This window comes from Cervus canadensis, chromosome 10, assembly GCF_019320065.1.
Source record: "Cervus canadensis isolate Bull #8, Minnesota chromosome 10, ASM1932006v1, whole genome shotgun sequence".
In the NCBI taxonomy this organism is placed as follows: Eukaryota; Metazoa; Chordata; class Mammalia; order Artiodactyla; family Cervidae; genus Cervus; species Cervus canadensis.
The window spans coordinates 49,446,499-49,470,182 of NC_057395.1; the positions used below are offsets into that span (position 1 = coordinate 49,446,499).

General features: G+C 40.5%; 1 pseudogene; it reads left to right on the forward strand.

Annotated features, from left to right (window-relative positions):
• Nucleotides 1-6,370: 6,370 nt before the first annotated feature.
• Nucleotides 6,371-7,526, forward strand: LOC122448963 (annotated as a pseudogene).
• Nucleotides 7,527-23,684: the final 16,158 nt, after the last annotated feature.

The following is a 23,684-nucleotide window of genomic DNA, read 5'->3' on the forward strand; positions in this document are numbered from 1 at the left end:
CACTATGGTAAGTGGAATAATGTCCCTCTTCCAAAGATGTTGATGCTCTAATCCCTGATATTAGGTCTGGGTATGTTACATGGTCAAAGGGACTTTGCAAATGGAATTAAGTTTATGGACCTTTGACTAAGAAGATTATCTTTGATTGTCTGGATGGGTCCAGTGTAGTCACATGGGCACTTAAAAGTGTAAGAAGAAGGCAGAAGAGTTAGTCAAGAGAGATGCAATGGAAGAAGAGATGGGAGAGATTTGAAGTATCAAAGGGACTTGACCCATCACTGCTGGCTTTGAATATTGAGGAAAGGGTTCATGAGCCAAGGAGTATAGGAACAGCCCTCACTAACAGGCAGCAAACAGGGGGCCTCAATCGCACAACTGCAAGAGACTGAATTCTGCCAACAGTCTGAATAAGCAAAGAAAAAGATTCTCCCCTAAAACTTCCGAAAAGGAATGCAGCCCTGCTGACAGCTCAGTTTTAGCCTGGTGAGATCTATGTTGGAGTTCCAGAACTGGGAGGTGATAAATGCACATTGCTTTAAGCTGACAAAGTGGTGTTAACTTGTTCTATAGCAATAGAAAACCAGTACAGTCACGCACATTGCTACAATCAGGCATGACAGGCCGGATGAACTGAGCAGCTCATTTGCATGTCTGGTGGTTGGTGCCAGCTATTGACTGGACCTCTCTCCTCATCGTCTCTTATGCTTGAGGAGATGAGGCTGGCCTACTGCACCTGGAAAGAAAGTGAGAGCAATAGCTACAAGGGTTCTTAAGGCTTTGCTCAGAACTCCCCACAATGTCATTCCTGCCATATTTTATTTTATTATTTACTATTGTTACTCTTATTATTATTATTTTGGCTATGCTGGGTCTTCGTTGCTGCCCACAGACTTTCTCTATTTGCAGCAAGTGGGGGCTACTCTCTTGTTGTGGAGCACGGGATCTAGGGCAAGAGGGCTCAGTAGTTTTTCCTGCCACATTTTATTGATCACAGCAAGTGATAAGTTCTGTCCGGACTCAAAGGGTAGAGAAATTATTTCCACTCTTTAATAGGAGGAAATGCAAAGGCATATTGGGAAAGGGCTCCATTTTCATTTCTAATTTTGTTAATTTGGTTCTTCTCTCTTTGCTTCTTAATGAGTCTTGCTAATGGTTTGTCAATTTTGTTTATTTTTTCAAAAAACCAGCTTTTAGCTTTGTTGATTTTTGCTATGGTCTCTTTAGTTTCTTTTGCATTTATTTCTGCCCTAATTTTTAGGATTTCTTTCCTTCTGCTAACCCTGGGGTTCTTCATTTCTTCCTTCTCTAATTGCTTTAGGTGTAGAGTTAGGTTATTTATTTGGCTTTTTTTCTTGTTTCTTGATGTGAGCCTGTAATGCTATGAACCTTCCCCTTAGCACTGCTTTTACAGTGTCCCATAGGTTTTGGGTTGTTGTGTTTTCATTTTCATTCATTTCTATGCATATTTTGATTTCTTTTTTGATTTCTTCTATGATTTGTTGGTTATTCAGAAGCGTGTTATTTAGCCTCCATATGTTTGCATTTTTAACATTTTTTTTCCTGTAATTGAGATGTAATCTTACTGCATTGTGGTCAGAAAATATGACTGGAATGATTTCAATTTTTTTGAATTTTCCAAGACCAGATTTATGGCCCAGGATGTGGTCTATTCTGGAGAAGGTTCCGCGTGCACTTGAGAAAAAGGTGAAGTTGATTGTTTTGGGGTGAAATGTCCTATAGATATCAATCAGGTCTAGCTGGTCCATTGTGTCATTCAAGGTTTGTGTTTCCTTGTTAATTTTCTGTTTAGTTGATCTATCCATAGTTGTGAGTGGGGTATTAAAGTCTCCCACTATTATTGTGTTAGTATTAATTTCCTCTTTCATACTCGTTAGCATTTGCCTTACATATTGCAGTGCTGCTATGTTGGGTGCATATATATTTATAATTGTTATATCTTCTTCTTGCATTAATCCTTTGATCATTATGTAGTGTCCTTCTTTGTCTCTTTTCACATCCTTTATTTGAAAGTCTATTTTATCTGATATGAGTATTGCGACTCCTGCTTTCTTTTGGTCTCCGTTTGCATGAAATATTTTTTCCAGCCCTTCACTTTTAGTCTGTATGTGTCTCTTGCTTTGAGGTGGGTCTCTTGTAGACAGCATATATAGGGGTCTTGTTTTTGTATCCATTCAGCCAATCTTTGTCTTTTGGTTGGGGCATTCAACCCATTTACATTTAAGGTAATTATTGATAGGTGTGGTCCCGTTGCCATTTACTTTGTTGTTTTGGGTTCACGTTTATACAACCTTTCTGCATTTCCTGTCTAGAGAAGATTCTTTAGCATTTGTTGAAGAGCTGGTTTGGTGGTGCTGAATTCTCTCAGCCTTTGCTTGTCTGTAAAGCTTTTGAATTCTCCTTCATATCTGAATGAGATCCTTGCTGGGTACAGTAATCTAGGTTGTAGGTTATTCTCTTTCATTACTTGAAGTATGTCTTGCCATTCCCTTCTGGCCTGGAGGGTTTCTATTGATAGATCAGCTGTTATCCTTATGGGAATCCCTTTGTGTGTTATTTGTTGTTTCTCCCTTGCTGCTTTTAATATTTGTTCTTTGTGTTTGATCTTTGTTAATTTGATTAATATGTGTCTTGGAGTGTTTCGCCTTGGGTTTATCCTGTTTGGGACTCTCTGGGCTTCTTGGACTTGGGTGGCTATTTCCTTCCCCATTTTAGGGAAGTTTTCAGCTATTATCTCCTCAAGTATTTTCTCATGGCCTTTCTTTTTGTCTTCTTCTTCTGGGATTCCTATGATTCGAATGTTGGGGCGTTTCACATTGTCCCAGAGGTCCCTGAGGTTGTCCTCATTTCTTTTGATCCTTTTTCCTTTTTTCCTCTCTGCTTCATTTATTTCCACCATTTTATCTTCTACCTCACTTATCCTATCTTCTGTCTCCGTTATTCTACTCTTGGTTCCCTCCAGAGTGTTTTGGATCTCATTCATTGCATTATTCATTTTTAATTGACTCTTTTTTATTTCTTCTAGGTCTTTATTAAACATTTCTTGCATCTTTTCAATCTTTGTCTCCAGGCTATTAATCTGTAACTCCATTTTGTTTTCAAGATTTTGGATCATTTTTATTATCATTATTCTAAATTCTTTTTCAGGTAGATTCCCTATCTCCTCCTCTTTTGCTTGACTTGGTGGGCATTTTTCATGTTCCTTTACCTGTTGGGTATTTCTCTGTCTTTTCATCTTGTTTAGATTGCTGTGTCTGGACTGGGCTTTTTGTATTCTGGAGGTCTGTGGTTCCTTTTTATTGTGGAGGTTTTTCCCAGTGGGTGGGGTTGGACGATTGGCTTGTCAATGTTTCCTGGTTAGGAAAGTTTGCGTCGGTGTTCTGGTGCGTGGAACTTGATTTCTTCTCTCTGGAGAGCAATGGAGTGCTCAGTAATGAGTTTTGAGATGGGTCTATGTGTTAGGTGTCACCTTGGGCAGCCTGTATGTTGACGTTTAGGGCTATGTTCCTGCGTTGCTGGAGAATTTGCTTGGTATGTCTTGCTCTAAAACTTATTGGCTCTTGGGTGGTGGTTGGTTTCAGTGTAGGTATGGAGGCTTTTGGACGGTCACTTATTACTTAAAGTTCCATGTAGTCAGGAGTTTTCTGGTGTTCTCAGGTTTTGGGCTTAAGTCTCCTGCCTCTGGATTTCAGTTTTATTCTTCCTGTAGTCTCAGGACTTCTCCAACTACACAGCACTGATAATAAAACTTCTAGGTTAATGGCGAAAAGATTCTCCCCTCATTAGGGACACCCAGAGAGGTTCACAGAGTTACATGAAGAAGAGGAGAGGGAGGGGGGAGATAGTGTTGAGCAGGAGGAGAAAAAGGGGGACTCAAGAGGAGAGAGACAGATCTACGCAGTTATCTGTTCCCAGAATGTTCTCCGTAGCCCAGACACCCACCAGGATTCACAGAATTGGATTGGGAAGAAAAGGAGAAAGGAGGAAATAGAGGTGTTCTGAGGTAGAAAACAGAGAGTCAAGATTGGGAGAGAAAAATCAACACACTCCTGAATAAAAATGGGAACTGAATATTGATTCTTAAATGTTCACAATTTATATCATATATTGAAAAACAAAAATTAAAAATCTAGAGTAGAGATTAGACTCTTAAAAATACTATATTAAAAACAAAAACCAAAACACACACAAAAAAATTTTTTTAAATATATATGAAGTTCAGTTTAAAAAATAGGGCTTCTCTTTTTTTTTTTGGTAAGGTTATAGTGTATTGAAAATGAAAATTAAGGAGTAGTAGAGGAGTACTAGAGGACTTTAAAAGAAATAAGAGAAAAAGAAAAATAGAAAATAGAAGAGAAAAAGGAGAAAAAAAAGAAAGAAAAAAAAAGAATTTTCCCTAATTAAAAAAATCGTAAAAATCTATGAAAATGAAAGTTAAGGAATGATGGGGGAGTAATAGGGAATTTTAAAGGAAAATAAAAGAGAAAAAATAAAAAAGAAAAAATTAAAAAAAAAATTTTTTTTTTAAATTTTTTCTTATTTAAAAAAAAAAAGTAAAAATATATCTAGGAATTTCTCTGGAGCTGTTGCGGTCAGTGTCGGTTCGGCTCAGTTTCAGATATCTCCTCGTTCCAGCTTACAGATCTCGATATCTACAGGCCTCTTCCGGTATAATCGGTGTTTTCTACAGGAATTTTAATCTGTTGCACCGCTCTCTCCTGAAGCGGTTCCCTTTGTTTATTTGGCTTCTGTTTGCCGGTTTCTTCAGAGCCTCATTTCCGCCCTGACACAGGCGGGCGGAGGTGGACTCATTCAAGTAGCTAGTTCTGTCGCGCTGCTGGGAGGGGCTGACGCTGCATGGATGGGCTGGCGCTGGTTTCTCGGTCTGCGCTGCTCAGAGTCCCTGCCGCTCCTCATGGAGCGCACCGCGCGCAGCTTCAGCTCAGCGCTGAACAAAAGGCTGAGTCCGCTCTTGTGCCTTCCCCGTCAGAGCGTTCCAGGCAGCCAGAAGCTTGACCGGCGCACTCTCTCCGGGTGCGGCGCACCCTCTCCCACGGTCCCAATCTCGGTTTCTGCCGGCGCCGGGTGTGTGCGCCTTCTGCCCTCTGCCCCCAGCCCGTCCCTGCCCGCGTCGGTCGGGTGCTGCGCGCTGTGTCTCGCCGCGACCTGCTCCTGCCTCCGGGCGGGTCCGGGCCAGACCGCAGTCTGCGAGCCCCTCTCCGGACTCTCTCGGTCCCCCCGTTCCGCGAACGGCCGGCAGCGAGTTCGGGCCGGTCAATTTTCTCTCTCTTCCCTGCTCTCCCACAGTTCAAGCCGGCAACTCTCAAAAGCTCCCTCCGATTGTCCTCAGGGCACTCAGGCCCGGACCCTACCCCAAACAATGCCGCCTGCTCCTCTCCGTGCCGCCCCCACTTGCTGGTGGCGGATGCGGGTGTCTGGGGCACTTTTCTGCTGAGAGTTGCTTTTAGGCAGGTAATCTGTGGGTTTTATTTATTGTTTCCCTCCCAGTCAGGTTGCCCTCCTAGATTCAAACGCTTCCCCCAGGCCCGCCAGTGCGAGGGTTTCCCGGTGTCTGGAAACGTCCTCTAAAGACTTTCTTCCCGGGACGGATCTCCGTCCTTAGCTCTTTTGTCTCACTTTTTATCTTTTATATTTTTTCCTACCTCCTTTCGAAGACAATGGGCTGCTTTTCTGGGCGCCTGATGACCTCAGCTAGCGATCAGAAGTTGTTTTGTGAAGTTTGCTCTGCGTTCAGATATTCTTTTGATGAATTTGTAGGAGAGAAAGAGGTCTCCCCTTCCTACTCCTCCGCCATCTTGGCTCCTCCCCCCAAGCATTTCAACTTTATTTTTAATGTAGACATTCTTTACTTCTAGTCAATGCAATATTTTCTTTAGTGATTAAAGCAGATGTAAAGTGTATGTTCAAGAGACTACAAATAAGCTCTTTCAGTTAACATAAAATTCAATTAAAATCATGATTAACCCAGAAACCAGGCATTCCCATACCTCAATAGGCGAAATTTTCCATCCATTATTTTTCCCTTTTGATTGTAAATCTTTCTATAGAAAGCACTGATGGTCAAAATATTTGTCCCCTCAATGCCAGGGTGGTTGCTGCCTGCCCTGGGTCCATCATGTCCCTCAGTGCTAGGCTTCCTTTCTTGTTGTTTACATATGTATAGAGATCTGCCTAAGAAGGAGATAGCCTGCCATCCAAGTGGGGGAGCCTATGCCAAGAGGAACCACAGTGGAACAAAGCCCGAGCATGGTGGGAGCCAAGCAGAACATAGCCCCAGAGCACAGAGGAGATGCTAATGCTGCCTGGCCCACACTGCCAAGGCAGGCCTGGCATGAAGAAGTGCCGGGTGCTCTCCATTCAGAGCCATGTCATCCACAGCTAGAGGGCAACTGGGTGGCCATGTTCCTACTGCACGTTTTGCAGTTTGAGGTGGACACAGTGAACTTCCTCCAGTTTTCAAACCACACAGGCTAGTCTCACTGGAAGGGCCAAGTGTTGAACTCAGATGAACTCCCCAAGCTGTCAGATGGCTGAAGCTGAATGACATGAAGAAATATGACAACGTGCTCACAGGTTACATGTGAGACAAATCATTCCTGGCCATGGTGGTAGACATCCTGTGGAAGATGAAACAGCAGAACTCCAGGCTTATGTGAGCAATCCCATGATTGGAGACAAGTAGAATGGAGAAGACTCCATGTACTTCCCTTGAAGACTTCCTTCAGGTTTACAGAGAGAAGGTCATGCTGGTTGCAGACATCATAACCCCCAATCAGTTCTGGGGCTTCCAATGGTACAGAACCCCCCTGCCAATGCAGGAGAACTAAGAGATTCAGGTTTGATCCTTGGGCCAGGAAGATTCCCTGGAGGAGGACATGGCAACACACTCTGGTATCCTTGCCTGGAGAATCCCATGGACAGAGGAGCCTGGCGGACTACAGTCCATAGGGTAGCAAAGAGTCAGACATGGCTGAAGTGGCTTAACACACACAAATGACCAGTTCAAGACTGAGTTGCTGAGCAGGAGGAAGATCCATAGCCAGAAACAAGCCTTAGCAATGATGCACATGCTGCATTTGATGGGCCCCAACATGGTGGTCATCAACACCTCAGATCTGCTGTCACCCAAGAGGCAGCAACTACCCAATTGAGCTGGGGAGCCTGAGGATGCTGACCACCAATGGCTCTGTGGTGACACAGCACGTTCATGTGGAGATGCGCAAGGTGGACACAGTCTTCGTGAGCACTGAGGGCCTCTTCACAGCCATGCTCTTGGTGTGGACCCACAGGCACCCTAAGGATCTCTGGGTGGTCTGTGAGAACACCATGTTGCCAGGCACCATGTTCTGCAGTGGACGATCAAGTGCACAAAAGCCAAGGCTGGGAACAGACCAAAGCCTAGCCTGGCCTAGCTGAATCTGAAAATGGTCCAGAACAAAAAGAGTGTCAAGAACCCAGAGATCATTGTCCAGGCCACAGTGCTATGAGTGATGCAGAAACCTGCCTCCTTAATGCCCATCGTTAGGTTTTCATCCTTGTGAAAAATGTAATGTCTACCTTAGAGCTGTGATCAAAATTTGATTTTTCTTTTATGAGAAAAAAAAAGAAAGAGATTTGCCTGATTATTCAATTAGGGGAAGGCAGAGTGGGGGATACAAGTCAGACATAGCTAATTGGACATGCACAGGCATGCTAATTGGGGAACATTTTATAGGTGATGCATGCATGCATGCGTGTGCTAAGTTGCTTCAGTCATGTCCAACTCTTTGCAACCCTATGGATTGTAGCCCGCCAGGTTCCTCTGTTTGTAGGATTCTACAGGCAAGAATACTGGAGTGGGTAGCCATGACCTCCTCCAGGGGATCTTCCCAACCCAAGGATTGAACCTGCATCTCTTATATCTCCTGTGTTGGCAGGTGGGATCTTTACCACTAGCATCACCTGGAAAGACCTTACAGGTTATGAAAGTGAAGATGTTAGTCACTCAGTCATATTTGACTCTTTGTGACCCCATGGACTAGAGACCACCAGGCTCCTCTGTCCATGGAATTCTCCAGGCAGGTATACTGGAGTGGATAGCCATTCCCTTCTCCAGGGGATCTTACTGACCCATGGATCGAACCCAGGTCTCCTGAATTGCAGGTAGATGCTCTACAGTCTGAGTCACCAGAGAAGACTTTATAGGCTATAAATTTTATCAATTATGCTGAATTGTCACATAAACATTGTTACACTTGTTTTTAGCAGTAGCCTTAAAGCCTGTCCTGAATAACTTTATAGCCAGCAAAAGAATAATTATACCTACTCTGACAAAGATGATCATTTGTAAAGCAAAGCAGGAAAAAAAAGATCAGACAATTTTGTAGCTATTTCATCCTTTTGGGAAATGGTGTGTGTGTGTGTGTCTACTTTTCCAGGGTTGTTGATATAAGTGCAACAAGTAGTGTGAGCAATAGAATTATTGCTTCCTTGTTTAACCAGCAAAACTATGAGGCAGTTCTATTATCCAATATTATGTGGGCTAAGGAATTTAGGGATGTCTGCTATGCTGCAGTGCTTTTTGCAGTTTCCTCAACTATTTGACCAATGGTGGCTGATGGATTTCTAATCATGTCTCTGTTTATACATACTCCTGCATTAGGAACCAAGATTGCCAAAATATTTTGGCATGAGATATCTTCTTATCTTGCTAACATGGATTTCTTACTCTGTAATAGAGAAAATGGATTCATCTCTTTACTTATGTATAGACAATGTAGTAATATATTATCCTAGTAAACACAAACCTTCTATTTGCCAGCTAGTTAAGACTATGTGCCCATCTTTAGGAAGGTGGATCAGCTCCAATATCACATACAAAGACAAAACCTGGGTGAGAATAAGTGATCTCTCCCACAGTGCTTTCATTGCTAGCCTCATTAGCTGGAAGTTTTGTTAGCATGAAATTAAGCCATGGGTCATTTCTCTTGCAGGCTTTTCAAAAGCCATCTCTATAGTATTTGACATAAGGGAGTCACTGGCATAATTTATTTGTGTTTTTTCCATTAAGACATTTGTTAATTAAATAAGAAACAGAATGAGGTGTCCTAAAGTAAGTTATGTCAAGTATCTAAGGATCAAGGATAGTAACAAAGGAGAGACACATTAATATATAGAAGAATTTGTACCTGAAAGGTTAGGCCAGAGGGAGGTGAGTATAGGTGGATGGTAATGTTAGAAACATTTGAAAAGTCAGTGATATAGGTATGATGGTCTCGTACTATGGCAAATTGGTCTTGTACAAACAGAGGAATTTGATGGCAAATCCAACAATTAGACTGCCCCAGGAGATATTGTTGTTGTTGTTCAGTCTTTAAGTCATGTCCAAGTCTTTGAGAACCCCATGAATTGCAGTGCACCAGGCTTCCCTGTCCTTTAGTATCTCCCAGAGTTTGCTCAAACTCATGTCCATTGAGTTGATGATGCCATCCAACCATCTCATCCTCTGTCGTCCCCTTCTCCTCCTGCCCTTAATCTTTCCTAGCATCAGGGTCTTTTCCAATGAGTTGGTTCCTCACATCAGATGGCCAAAGTATTGGAGTTTCAGCTTCAGCATCAGTCCTTCCAATGAATATTCAGAATTGGTTTCCTTTAGAATTGACTGATTTGATCTCCTTGCTGTCCAAGGGACTCTCAGGAGTCTTCTCCAGCACCACAATTCAAAAGCATCAATTCTTTGGTGCTCAGCTTTCTTAATTGTTCCGCTCTCACATCCGTGCATGACTACTGGAAAAACCAAAGCTTTGACTATACAGACTTTTCTTAGCAAAAGGATGTCTCTGCTTTTTAATATGTATATATTAATGTCTAGTTTTGTCATAGTTTTTCAAGGAGCAAATGTCTTAATTTCATGGCTGAAGTCACTGTCCATGGTGATTTTGGAGGCCAAGAAAATGAAATCTGTCACTCTTTCCACTTTTTTCCCATCTATTTGCCATGAAGTGATGGCAGCGGATGCCATAATCTTAGTTTTTTGAATGTTGAGTTTTAAAGCCAGCTTTTTCACTCTCCTCTTTCACCTTCATCAAGAGGCTCTTTAGTTATACTCTGCAACAATTTTACTAAAAAATTTTCATTCTCAGCATTAGGACAAAAGTATAGCTAGAAGCAAAACAATAATTTTCCATTTTGAATAGGAGGACAAATACTTAGTACACACAACAACTGAATTAGTAGGATGGGTCTTATAGGCCCAGTGTGGATTCCTGCGTCAGCTGTATGCCATTGCTGTCATCCCTTTGTCTTAGCGTGGGTGTCATTTGAGGTCAGAAGTTCTTTCTATACAACAGTCCAGTGCAGAGGCCCTTCTTAAGTAGGAAATACAAACTTAAGAGTCAATTCCCATCAGTTTCACTGTACATGAGCTACTTAAGAATACTTTTTTTAATTAATTTATTTTTTATTGAAAGATAATTGCTTTACAGAATGTTGCTGCTTTCTATCAAACCTCAACATGAATCAGACATAGGTATACATATATCCCCTCCCTTTTGAACCTCCCTCCCAACTCCCTTCCCGTACCACCCCTCTAGATTGATAGAGAGGCCCTGTTTGAGTTTCCTGAGCCATACAGCAAATTCCTGTTGGCCATCTATTTTACATATGGTAAAGTAACTTTCCATGTTACTCTTTCCATACATCTCAACCTCTCCTTCACTTTTTCCCACGTCCATAAGTCTATTCTCTATGTCTGTTTCTCCATTCTCACCCTGTAAATAAATTCTTCAGAACCATTTTTCTAGACTCCATATATATGTGTTAGAAAATGGTATTTATCTTTCTCTTTCTGACTCACTTCACTCTGTATAATAGGTTCTAGGTTCATCCACCTCATTAGAACAGACTCAAATGTGTTCCTTTTTATGCCTGAGTAAAGGTCCATTGCCCTGCTTCATTCCATCACTGCAGATGGTGATTGCAGCCATGAAATTAAAAGATGCTTACTCCTTGGAAGGAAAGTTAAGACTAACCTAGACAGCGTATTAAAAAGCAGAGACATTACTTTGCCAACAAAGGTCCATCTAGTCAAGGCTATGGTTTTTCCAGTGGTCATGTATGGATGTGAGAGTTGGACGGTGAAGAAAGCTGAGCGCCGAAGAATGGATGCTTTTGAAATGCGGTGTTAGAGAAGACTCTTGAGAGTCCCTTGGACTGCAAAGAGATCCAACCAGTCCATCCTAAAGGAGATCAGTCCTGGGTGTTCATTGGAAGGACTGATGCTGAAGCTGAAACTCCAATACTTTGGCCACCTCATGTGAAGAGTTGACTCTTTGGAAAAGACCCTGATGCTGGGAGGGATTGGGGGCAGGAGGAGAAAGGGATGACAGAGGATGAGATGGTTGGTTGGCATCACTGACTCAATGAACATGAGTTTGAGTAAACTCCGGGAGTTGGTGATGGACAGGGAGGCCTGGCATGCTGTGATTCATGGGGTTGCAAAGAGTCAGACACGACTGAGCAACTTAACTGAACTGAAAGATCCATTGTGTATATATACCACAACTTCTTTATTCATTCATCTGTCGATGGACATCTAGTTTGCTTCCGTGTTCTAGCTATTGTAAATAGTGCTGCAATGAACAATGGGATGCATGTGTCTCTTTTAACTTTGGTTTCCTCAGGGTGTATGCCTAGGAGTGGGATTTCTGGGTCATATGGTGGTTTTATTCCTAGTTTTTTAAGGAATCTCCATACTGTCTTCCATAGTGCCTGTATCAATTTACATCCCCACCAAAAGTGCAAGAGTATTCCCTTTTCTCCACACCCTTTCCAGTACAAATTGTTTCTAGACTTTTTGATGAGAGCCATTCTGACCAGTGTGAGGTGATATTTCATTGTAGTTTTGATTTGCATTTCTCTAATAATGAGCAAGTTCAAGCTGGTTTTAGAAAAGGCAGAGGAACTAGAGATCAAATTGCCAACATTCGCTGGATCATCAAAAAAGCAAGAGCGTTCCAGAAAAACATCTATTTCTGCTTTATTGACTATGCCAAAGCTTTTGACCGTGTGGATCACAATAAACTGTGGAAAATTTTGAAAGAGATGGGCATACCAGACCACCTGACCTGCCTCTTGAGAAACCTGTTTGCAGGTCAGGAAGCAACAGTTAGAACTGGACATGGAACAACAGACTGGTTCCAAATAGGAAAAGGAGTACGTCAAGGCTGTAAATTGTCACCCTGCTTATTTAATTTATATGCAGAGTACATCATGAGAAACGCTGGGCTGGAAGAAGCACAAGCTGGAATCAAGATTGCTGGAGAAATATCAATAACCTCAGATATGCAGATGACACCAGCTTAATGGCAGAAAGTGAAGAAGAACTAAAGAGCCTCTTGATGAAAGTGAAAGAGGAGAGTGGAAAAGTTGGCTTAAAGCTCAACATTCAGAAAACTAAGATTATGGCATCTGGTCCCATCACTTCATGGCAAATAGATGGGGAAACAAAGGAAACAGTGGCTGAATTTATTTTTCTGGGCTCCAAAATCACTACAGATGGTGATTGCAGCCATGAAATTAAAAGACGCTTACTCCTTGGAAGGAAAGTTATGACCAACCTAGACAGCATATTAAAAAGCAGAGACATTACTTTGCCAACAGAGGTCCGTCTAGTCAAGGCTATGGTTTTCCCAGTGGTCATGTATGGATGTGAGAGTTGGACTATAAAAAAAGCTGAGTGCCAAAGAATTGATGCTTTTGAACTGTGGTGTTGGAGAAGACTCTTGAGAGTCCCTTGGACTGCAAGGAGATCCAACCAGTCCATCCTAAAGGAGATCAGTCCTGGGTGTTCCTTGGAAGGACTGATGTTGAAGCTGAAACTCCAATACTTTGGCCACCTGATGTGAAGAGCTGACTTATTGGAAAAGACCCTGATGCTGGGAAAGATTGAGGGCAGAAGGAGAAGGGGACGACAGAGGATGAGATGCTTAGATGGCATCACTGACTCAATGGAAATGGGTTTGGGTGGACTCCAGGAGTTGGTGATGGACAGGGAGGCCTGGCGTGCTGCAGTTCATGGGGTCTCAAAGAGTGGGACATGACTGAGCGACTGAACTGATCTGAATAATGAGCAACATTGAGCATCTTTTCATATGTTAGCCATCTGTATGTCTTCTTTGGAGAAATGTCTGTTTAGGTCTTTTTCCCACATTTTGATTGGCTTGTTTTTTTTTTTTTTTTTGATATTGAGTTATATGAGCTGCTTATATATTTTGGAAATTAATCCTTTGTCAGTTGTTTCATTTGCCATGATTTTCTCCCATTCTGAGGGTTGTCTTTTCACCTTGCTTATAGTTTCCTTTGCTGTGCTAAATTTTTTAAGTTTAATCAGGTCCTATTCATTTACTTTTGTTTTTATTTCTGTTACTCTAGAAGGTGGGTCATAGAGGATCTTGCTTTGATTTATGTCATCAAGTGTTCTGCCTATATTTTCCTCTAAGAGTTTTAGGTTATTATGAGTTTCTGGTCTTACATTTACATCTTTAATTCATTTTGAGTTTATCTTTGTGTATGATGTTAGGAAGTGTTCTAATTTCATTCTTTTCCATGTAGCTGTCCAGTTTTCCCAGCACCATCTATTGAAGGGGCTGTCTCTGCCCACTGTATATTCTTACCTCCTTTGTCAAAAATAAGGTACCCATAGGTGCATGGGTTTATTTCTGGGCTTTCTATCTTGTTCCATTGGTCTATATTTCTGTTTTTGTGCCAGTACAATACTGTCTTCATGACTGTAGCTTTGTAGTATACTCTGAAGTCAGGAAGCTTGATTCCTCCAGCTCCAATCTTGTTTCTCAAAACTGCTTTGGCTGTTAGGGGTCCTCTGTGTGTCCATATGAATTGTGAAATTTTTTGTTCTAGTTCTGTGAAAAATGTCATTGGTAATTTGATAGGGATTGCATTGAATCTGTAGATTGCATTTGGTAGTAGAGTCATTTTCACAAGATTGATTCTTCCTACCCAGAAACATGGAATATCTCTCCATCTGTTTATGTCATGTTTGATTTCTTTCATCACTGTCTTATAATTTTCTGTGTACAGTTCTTTCATCTCCTTAGGTAAGTTTATTTCTAGATATTTAATTGTTTTATTGCAATGGTGAATAGGATTGATTCCTTAATTGCTCTTTCTGATTTTTCATTGTTGGTATATAGAAATGCAAGTCATTTCTGTGTATTGATTTTGTATCCTGCAACTTTGCTAAATTCACTGATTAGCTTTAGTGATTTTCTGATACTATCTTTAGGGTTTTCTATGTACAATGTCATGTCATCTGCAAACAGTGAGCACTTTACTTCTTCTTTTATGATCTGGAGTCCCTTTATTTCTTCTTCTTCTCTGATTGCTGTAGCTAGGACTTCCAGAGCTATGTTGAATAATAGTGGCAAAAGTGAACACCCTTGTCTTGTTTCTGATCTCAGGGGGAATGCTTTCAGTTTTTCACCATTGAGAATAATGTTTGCTGTAGGCTTATCATATATGGCCTTTACTATATTGAGGTAGGTTCCTTCTGTGCCTATTTTTTGAAGACTTTTAATCATAAATAAGTGCTGAATTTTGTCAAAGGCATTTTCTGCATCTATTGAGATGATCATATGGTTTTTATCTTTCAATTTGTTAATATGGTGTATCACATTGATTGATTTGCATATATTGAAGAATCCTTGGACCTGGAATAAACCCAACTTGATCATGGTGTATGAGTTTTTTGATGTGCTGCTGAATTGTTTGCTAAAATTTTCTTGAGGATTTTTGCATCTATGTTCATCAGTGATGTTGGCCTGTAGTTTTCTTTTTGTGTGTTGTCTTTGTCTGATTTTGTTATCAGGTTGATGGTGACCTCATAGAATGAATTTGGAAGTGCCCCTTCCTCTGAAATTTTTTGAAAGATTTTTAGAAGTATAGGCATTAGCTCTTCTCTAAATATTTGATAGAATTCTCCTGTGAAGCCATCTGGTCCTGGGCTTTTGTTTTGGGGGAGATTTTTGATCACAGCTTTAATTTCAGTGCTTGTAATTGGTTTGTTCACAATTTCTATTTCTTCCTGGTTCAATCTTAGAAGATTGAACTTTTCTAAGTATCTGTCCATTTCCTCCAGGTTATCTATTTTATTGCCATATAGTTGTTCACAATAGTCTCTTATAATCCATTGTATTTCTGCATTTTTCATTTCTAATTTTGTTGATTTGATTCTTCTCTCTTTTTTTCTTGATGAGTCTGGCTAAGGGTTTGTCAATTTTGTTTATCTTCTCAAAGAACCAACTTTTAGTTTTATTAATCATTACTATTGTTTATTTCATTTCTTTTTCATTTATTTATGCTTCGATCTTTATGATTTCTTTCCTTCTACTAATTTTGGGGGTTTTTTCTTCTTCTTTTTCCAGATGCTTTAGGTGTAAAATTAGGTTGTCTATTCGATATTTTTCTTGTTTCTTGAGGTAGGATTTTATTGCTATAAACTTCCCTCTTAGAACTGTTTTTGCTGCATCCTATAAGTTTTGAGTTGTTTTGTTCTCTTTGCCATTTGTTTCTAGAAATTTTTTTATCTCCCTTTTGATTTCTTCAGTAACCTATTGGTTGTTTAGAAACGTGTTGTTTAATCTCCATGTGTTTGTGTTTCTTACAGTTTTTTTTTTTTCTTGTAATTGATATCTAGTCTCATAGCATTGTGGTCAGAGAAGATGCTTGATATGATTTCAATTTTCTTAAATTTACTGAGGTTTGATTTGTGACCCAAGATGTGGTCTATTCTGGCGAATGTTCCCTGTGCACTTGGAAAGAAGGTGTATTCTTCTGCATTTGGATGGAATGTCCTGAAGATATCAATGAGATCCATCTCACCTAATATATCATTTAAGACTTGTGTTTCCTTATTCATTTTCTGTTTCAATGATTTGTCCATTGGTGTGAGTGAGGTGCTAAAGTCTCCTACTATTATTGTGTTACTGTCAATTTCTCCTTTTATGTCTGTTACTGTTTGTCTTATGTATTGAGGTGCTCCTGTGTTGGGTGCATAGATATTTACAATTGTTGTGTCTTCCTCTTGGATTGATCATTCCAGTCTTCTTGGATTGGAAGATCATTGTCTTCCCTTGATCATTATGTAGTGTCCTTCCTTATCTCTTGTAATCTTCTTTATTTTAAGGTCTATTTGTCTGATTGCTACTCCAGCTTTCTTTTGCTTCCCATCTTCATGGAATATTTTTTCCATCCTCTCACTTTCAGTCTATATGTGTCTTTAGGTCTGAAATGGGCTTCTTATAGACAGTATATATATGGGTCTTGTTTTTGTATCCATTTTATGTTTTTTGGTTGGAGTCTATGTTTTTTGGTTGGAACATTTAATCCATTTACATTTAAAGTAATTATTGATATATAGGTTCCTATTGCCATTTTCTAATTGTTTGGGGTTGATTTTGTAGATCTTTTTTTTTCTTCTGTTGTATTTCTTGACTACAGAAGTTCGTTTAACATTTGTTGTAAAGCTGGTTTGGTGGTACTGAATTCTCTTAACTTTTGCTTGTTGGAAAAGCTATTTATTTCTCTATCAATTTTGAGTGAGATCCTTGCTGGGTATAGTAATCTTGGTTGTAGGTTTTTCCCTTTGAGTACTTTAAATATATCCTGCCATTCCCTCTGGCCTGCAGAGTTTTGCTGAAAGATCAGCTGTTAAGCATATGGGGTTTCCCTTGTATATTACTTGTTACTTCTCCCTTGCTGCTTTTAATATTCTTTCTTTGTGTTTAGTCTTTGTTAGTTTGATTAGTATGTGTCTTGGAGTGTTTCTCCTTGGGTTTATTCTGTATGGGACTCTTTGTGCCTCTTGGACTTGATTGGTTATTTCCTTTTCCATGTTGGGGAAATTTTCAACTATAATCTCTTCAAAAATTTTTTCATACCCTTTCTTTTTCTCCTCTTCTTCTGAGACCCCCTATAATTCAAATGTTGGTGCATTTGATATTATCCCAGAGGTCTCTGAGACTGTCCTCAGCTCTTTTCATTCTTTTTACTTTATTCTGCTCTTCAGAAGTTATTTCCACCATTTTATCTGACTCATTCTTCTGCTTCAGATATTCTGCTATTGATTCCTTCTAGAGTATTTTTAATTTCGGTAATCACGTTGTTTGTCTCTGTATGCTTATTCTTTAACTCTTCTAGGTCTTTGTTAATTGATTCTTGCATTTTCTCCATTTTGTTTTCAAGGTTTTTGATTATTTTGCTATCATTATTCTGAACTTTTTTTCAGGTAATTTTCCTATTTCCTCTTCATTTATTTGAACTTCTGTGCTCCTAGTTTGTTCCTTCATTTGTGCAGTATTTCTCTGCTTTTTCTTTTTTTTTTTTTTTTTAAGTTATTTTATTTAAGGTCTCTTTTTCCCAGGCTTCAAGCAAAGTTGAATTCTTTCCTTGAAGAAGATTGAATTCTTTCTTCCTTTCAGCTTCTGCCCTCCTAAGGTTGGTTCAGTGGTTTGTGTGAGCTTCATATAAGGTGAAATTTGTGCTGAGTTCTTGTTTGTTTGTTTTTCCTCTGATGGGCAAGGCTGAGTGAGGTGGTCCTCCTGTCTGCTGATGAGTTAGTTTGTATTTTTGTTCTGTTTGTTTTTTAGATGAAGCATCCTGCACTTTGTGCTACTGGTGGTTGGGTGATGCCAGGTCTTCAGGGGGTTTCCTTTGCATGAGTTCTCACTATTTGATATTCCCTAGGGCGAGTTCTCTGGTAATCTAGGGTCTTGGAGTCAGTGCTCCCACTCAAAAGGCTCAGGGTTCGATCTCTGGTCCGGAACGAAGATTCCACAAGTGGTTTGTTCGGGCATGAAGGGAGAGTAACACAAATATTCAAAAACGAGAAACCAAAGATGAACCCCAGACCAATGGCAGTTACAAAATCAGGCAAATAATAATTAAAATAATGGAATATACACATGTATATATACACTCATGAGTAAAGTGAAAACAGTCCAACAAAAATAAAGTACAGTAGTGATCCAGTGAACAAAGGAAATCAAAAAATTATATTTACCATTTAAGAACAAAACTAACTTGTGCACAAACTGGAAAACAAAACTAAAGCAAGGTGCCCAGTGGGGAATAAAACAATGAAAACAAAAGCAACAAATGTGTTGAGAGCAAAGGAAAGGAAGAATAGATATGCAAAGTTAAATAGAGGTAGATGAAGAAGATATATATACATTAAAGATTAACTGCAAGGGGAAAAGAATAGTAGCAAAGGCAAACAAAGGAAAAAATAGAAAAAAGTAGAAAAAAATAACAGGTTTAAAAAATTAAAATTAAAAAAAGAGGAAAACTCCACAGAACTGCAAAAGCCCAATGTAGAGGTTTATGACAACAATAAAAAATGTGACTGAGAAATAAAAAAGCTCAAAAGCTTAATTGGATTTCTTAGTGCCAATAATATTGACAACTACAACAAGGGGATGGGGTATCCAAAAGAATCTACAGAACAAGTCAAAAAATAAGAATAATAAATGTTTTTCTTGAGTCACAGCTGTCAGAGTCCTTTCCTGTGCTGGGAATCACAGTCCACCTCACCTCCCTAGGATGCCCTCCAATACTGTGCTATCTCTGGACCTGCTGTGGGGGCAGCTAAGATTCTAATCTGGTCCTACCCCTGTGTGTTCTTGCCTCCAATGTCCTCAGCTATCAGACCTAGTGTGCTTTCTTTTGTGGGAGCTCTCAATGGCCTTTTATGTATTTCATAGACACAGAGTCTGCCTAGTTGATAATGTGAATTTAATCTGCAGTTTGTACAGCTGGTGAGAAGATCTGAGGTCTTCCTTAGCCACACTGCCCCTGGATTTCAATTGTGATTTTATCTCCACCTCTGCATGTGGGTCTTCCACTGGGGTTTAGCTCCTGAAGCTGCCCTGAAGGGCTTGGATTTGCCCCTATGAGGGCCAGCTGTGGAGGTGGTGCAGCTGCTTGGGTCTCAGGGGTTCTGGCAGCACCAGGTACTCAGGGGGGTTGGCGGTGAGAGCAGCAGGAAATACAGTGCTCTAGAAGGGTCTGGCAACCAGTATTGGCCAATGCACTCCAGTATTCTTGCCTGGAGAACCCCTTCTCTGACAGAGAAGCCTGGCAGGCCACAGTCTACAGGGTCACAGAGTCAGACAGGACCAAAGCCACCCTGCGCGCATAAACACAACACTTGTTTCTTTTGTTTTGTTTTGTTTTGTTTTTGCCTCTAGCAACTCTGCCCCAGTGAAAGTTGAGCACGAAGGTGGTGCAGCTGCTTGGCTTGTGGGGACCCTGGCAGCGCCAAGTGTGCAAGGACACAGAGTGCCTCTGCTGCAGGAGTCATGGCCCTATCAGTCTTTTCTTCGAGCCTCATGTAGCCGGTGATCAGAAGGCCTCTCTGGCCAGTCTTTATCCCTAACTCCACCAATTCAGGCACTTAGAGGGATCCCTTGCCTTGGGTCCTTCTCTATTGTTCCACGCCTCATGCACATAGAGGGGCCTCCCTGACAGGGGTCCTACTCTGTAAACTGGCGCAACAGGCACTTAAAGGAGCACCCTGGGTGGGGTCCTACTCTGTAGTTCAGTGTATCAGGTCTTTGATGGGCCAGCCTCTCTGTTGTTCAGCTGCCAATGCTGGCATGTGGAGAGAGAGAGGCTATGGTGATGGTTCCACCCCCTACGTGTGACTCAGCAGTATCACCTTGCTTCCATGGCTGCCTGGCTTTCCTCCACAGGCATTTTCCACCACGGTCTCCCCCCTTACATCCCCTCAATCCGTCTGTCTGCAGTCAACAACAGCCCTTGCCCTGGGATTGCTCCACAATCCCTAAGCTCCATCTCCCAGCCGCCGCCCCTTCCAGGAGACCTGCATTCCTGCCTGGCATATGTATTGCTGTGGCAAGGACCATCTGATTCTCATTCCATTTAGGCTGACACAGATCAGCTATTTCGCTCTCAGCCTTAAATGTTTCTCCTCTGACTTGGACAATTGCCCCGCTGTGGGGATTGGACCCCTGCTTCAGTTCCCCCACCCACCAAGGGCAGGTCCAGTCCTACTAGCACTCCTGTTTTTCCTCCTAGTTCCTTTGTCCTACTGAGTTTTGTGTGGTTCTATATATTCTTTTCCACTGGTCAAGTACTCCTGTCCACTCTCAGCTGGTGTTATGCATGCACTGCTGTGTCTGAAAGTGTATTCCTGATGTATCTGTGTAGAGAGATGTACTCCACATCCACCTACTACTCTGCCATCTTGTTCTGCCATCAAGAATACCTTTCATCTATGTTGGAAAGTCCTTTAAATGGTGTCTCTTTCAGTAAGCATGGTCTCCTGGATACACATCATGTGGCATCTAATCTTCATCCAAAGATAGATTACTATAATCAACTTCAGAAAAAGCTTAGAATATTCTTTCAATAATTCAATAAAATTTACAATAAAGTAACATAGCAACAAAGAGGCACCTCCGGTATAGGTAGTAAATGCAAAACTTCAGTATAAACAAAACCTCAGTATCCATAAAGATATATTATGGAAACATAATTTTTCTCTCTAAATTATTTTCATTTTTACCAAATATAATAGTCAAATTAAGACTAATTTGTTGGCAAAATAAATCTGGTTCTAGTAAACTTGGCCTGATTACATAAGTGGAATTGATCATATAGGCTTTTTAAATATGGCTTTGCTGGAACTTTTCAAGAGGAATCAAAAGTCCTCTCAAAGAGTAGCATTGAAAAATACACATTCAGTTCAGTTCAGTTCAGTCACTCAGTCGTGTCCGACTCTTTGCAACCCCATGAACTGCAGCAAGCCAGGCCTCCCTGTCCATCACCAACTCCCGGAATCCACCCAAACCCATGTCCATCGAGTCGGTAATGCCATCCAACCACCTCATCCTCTGTCGTCCCCTTCTCCTCCTGCCCTCAATCTTTCCCAGCATCAGGGTCTTTACCATGTGTAAAATAGATAGCTAATGGGACATGGCAGTATTATTCAGGGAGCTCAACTTTGTGCTCTGTGACAGCCTAGAGAGATAGAATGGAGTGGGAGGTGGGACGGAGGTTCAAGAGGGAGGAGACATGTGTATACCTATGGCTGATTCATATTTATGTGTGGCAGAAACCAACAGAACATTGTAAATCAATTACAATTGAAAATAAATTTTTTAAAAAGTCCTCTGAAGACCAAGAGAGTCATGCCAAGGACTTGCCATGAGATTCTGCCTGCTATATCTAAAGATTTAGGGGTATATCTCTTTTCTCAGGGTCTAAAATATCTTGAGGTTCCTGCATCTTCCAGGAAGTAGCCTTCCTTACTCTCTTGGATAGGCTGCTGGGAACCCAAGAGTTTCTAAATTCTAGAGGGTTCAAGTAGAGAGGAAAGATAAATGCTTCGATCTGCTTACAAAGATACAATTTACAAAATTGTTGTGAGTTAGAATTAGCTTAGGATGGAAAGTTTCCTTTGTTTCAGGGAAAAAAATTAAAAATTTGTACTATTTCCGACCAAAAAAGTCATTAAAATTGTATTTAGTTCATTCAGTCTCATGTAATTAATTTTTGTTCTACTCAAGCCCAGTTTTCCCATTAGTTTTATTGACCTTGCCTGATGATTGAGGATGACAGTGTCAGTGATAATTTCAAGAAATTTGCAAAGGTTTTTGTTAATACTCATCTGATTTGCCTGGTGAAGTGGTGCTTTAATCACTGGAGATTGTAGAAGGTATTCTCTAACTGGAAAACACATTTTCTAACAGTTTATCATTGTGAAATCATCAGCCTTGCAGAAAGAGAAGGTTTTAACCCATCAAATGAAAACTGGGATTTGACAGAGAGCTGGGGAGAACTCAGCAACCATCTTGAGTTTCCCACTCACAGTTGTCACTTACCCACCTTAATTTCTCTGATTTAGGAACAGACTGACCATGTTACAAGGACATCAGGATGGCAAAAGCCTGACGATAAGAGGGCAGAGGCAGAATGGACTTTATCTATATGTGCCATAATCTTACAGATTATGTTGTTACCTTTGCATGAAAGTCAACTAGGACATTCTCCTAATATTTGAGTTCAGTTCCTTTGGCATAAGCTTCAATTTTAACGACAAAATAACATTTTATGTCAGGACATATGACTTCCAGGAATTCACATAATTTCAGGAGATTCTCTGTCCATGGATTTCTCCAGGCAAGAATACTGGAGTGGGTTGCCATTCCCTTCTCCAGGGGATCTTCCCAAACCAGGGATTGAACCTGGCTCTCCTGAATTTCAGGCAGACTCTTTAACATCTGAACCACCAGGGAAGCCCACATAATATACACTGATATCTATATAACATGTGTGGAGATGATTTAATGCTACCTTTTATTTTTACAGTGCTTCCCATATAATTTAACATACTGAATAAGCCTAATTAGTTTAATATCTCTCTTTAAGATGCTTCAGGACAAAAATTACTTTTTTTTCTCTCTTTTTAAATCTTAACTTTCTTTTTATTTATTTATTTTTGATTGTGCTGTGTCTTCGTTGCTGCATGCAGGGTTTTCTCTAGTTGCCACAGGTGGGGACTGCTTTTCATTGCAGTGCATGGGCTTCTCATTGCAATGGCTTCTCTTGTTGCAGATCATAGGTTCCTCGTGTGCAGGCTTCAGTAGTTGTGACTCATGAGCTCTAGAGTGCTGGCTCAGTAGTTGTGGAGCAAAGGTTTAAGATCAAATCTATGTCCCCTACTGGCAGGTGGATTCTTAACCACTAGACCACCAGGGAAGTCCCATTTTGTTTTTATTTCTGTATTTTTAAATTTTTATTAATTTATCCTGGCTTCACCACACAGCATGTGGAATCTCGGTTCCTTGACCAGGAATTGAACCTATGACCCCTGCATTAGAAACACAAAATCTTAACGACTGGACCAACAGGGAAGTCCCCAAAATCACCTTCTTTGTCTTAACAAAATGCATTTCCATTTTTCATACCTTCTTTTACTGAAAACACACATCTTATTTTCATTGTATACTGAAATATTTCCCTATTTCAAATAGCTTTAATTACCTATATATTACCATTTTTAATATTTTTAAAAACCTGGAACTTCCCTGACAGTCCAGTGATTAAGACTTGTGCTTCCACTGCAGGGGGCATAGGTTCAATCCCTGGTCCCAGAACTAAGATTTCACATCCCACAGGATGTGCAGGAAAAAAGTTGGGGGGGGGGATAAAAAAAAAAGGCCTGAATCTCTAGCAAAAAACAAAAGCAAGCAATTTTGAACTGTTTATCGTATCAGCATTCCTGGTTGGCAAACTTGTGAACATACTCTGTAATCTCTAAAAACATGCATTTGCTTATACCAAAATTTCTTCCCTCAATGTCATATAAGACATGTTCCCAATAGACTCTAACATCTTTAATTTTTCTCTAATAAGGAGAGAAAAGTAGGTAAATTTAGACTTGTTTAGCAATTAATGTTTTAGTATTTTACCTTAATTGGAAGTGATCTGAATATTCAATGAATTCCCATCATTTAACTTCATCTAGTAAAAACTTTAAAGCTTCAAGTTACCAAAAGCCTAGAGAAACTATTTTTAGGTAGACATACTACAAAGCCTACCACACTGCAGTCCATGGGGTTGTGAAG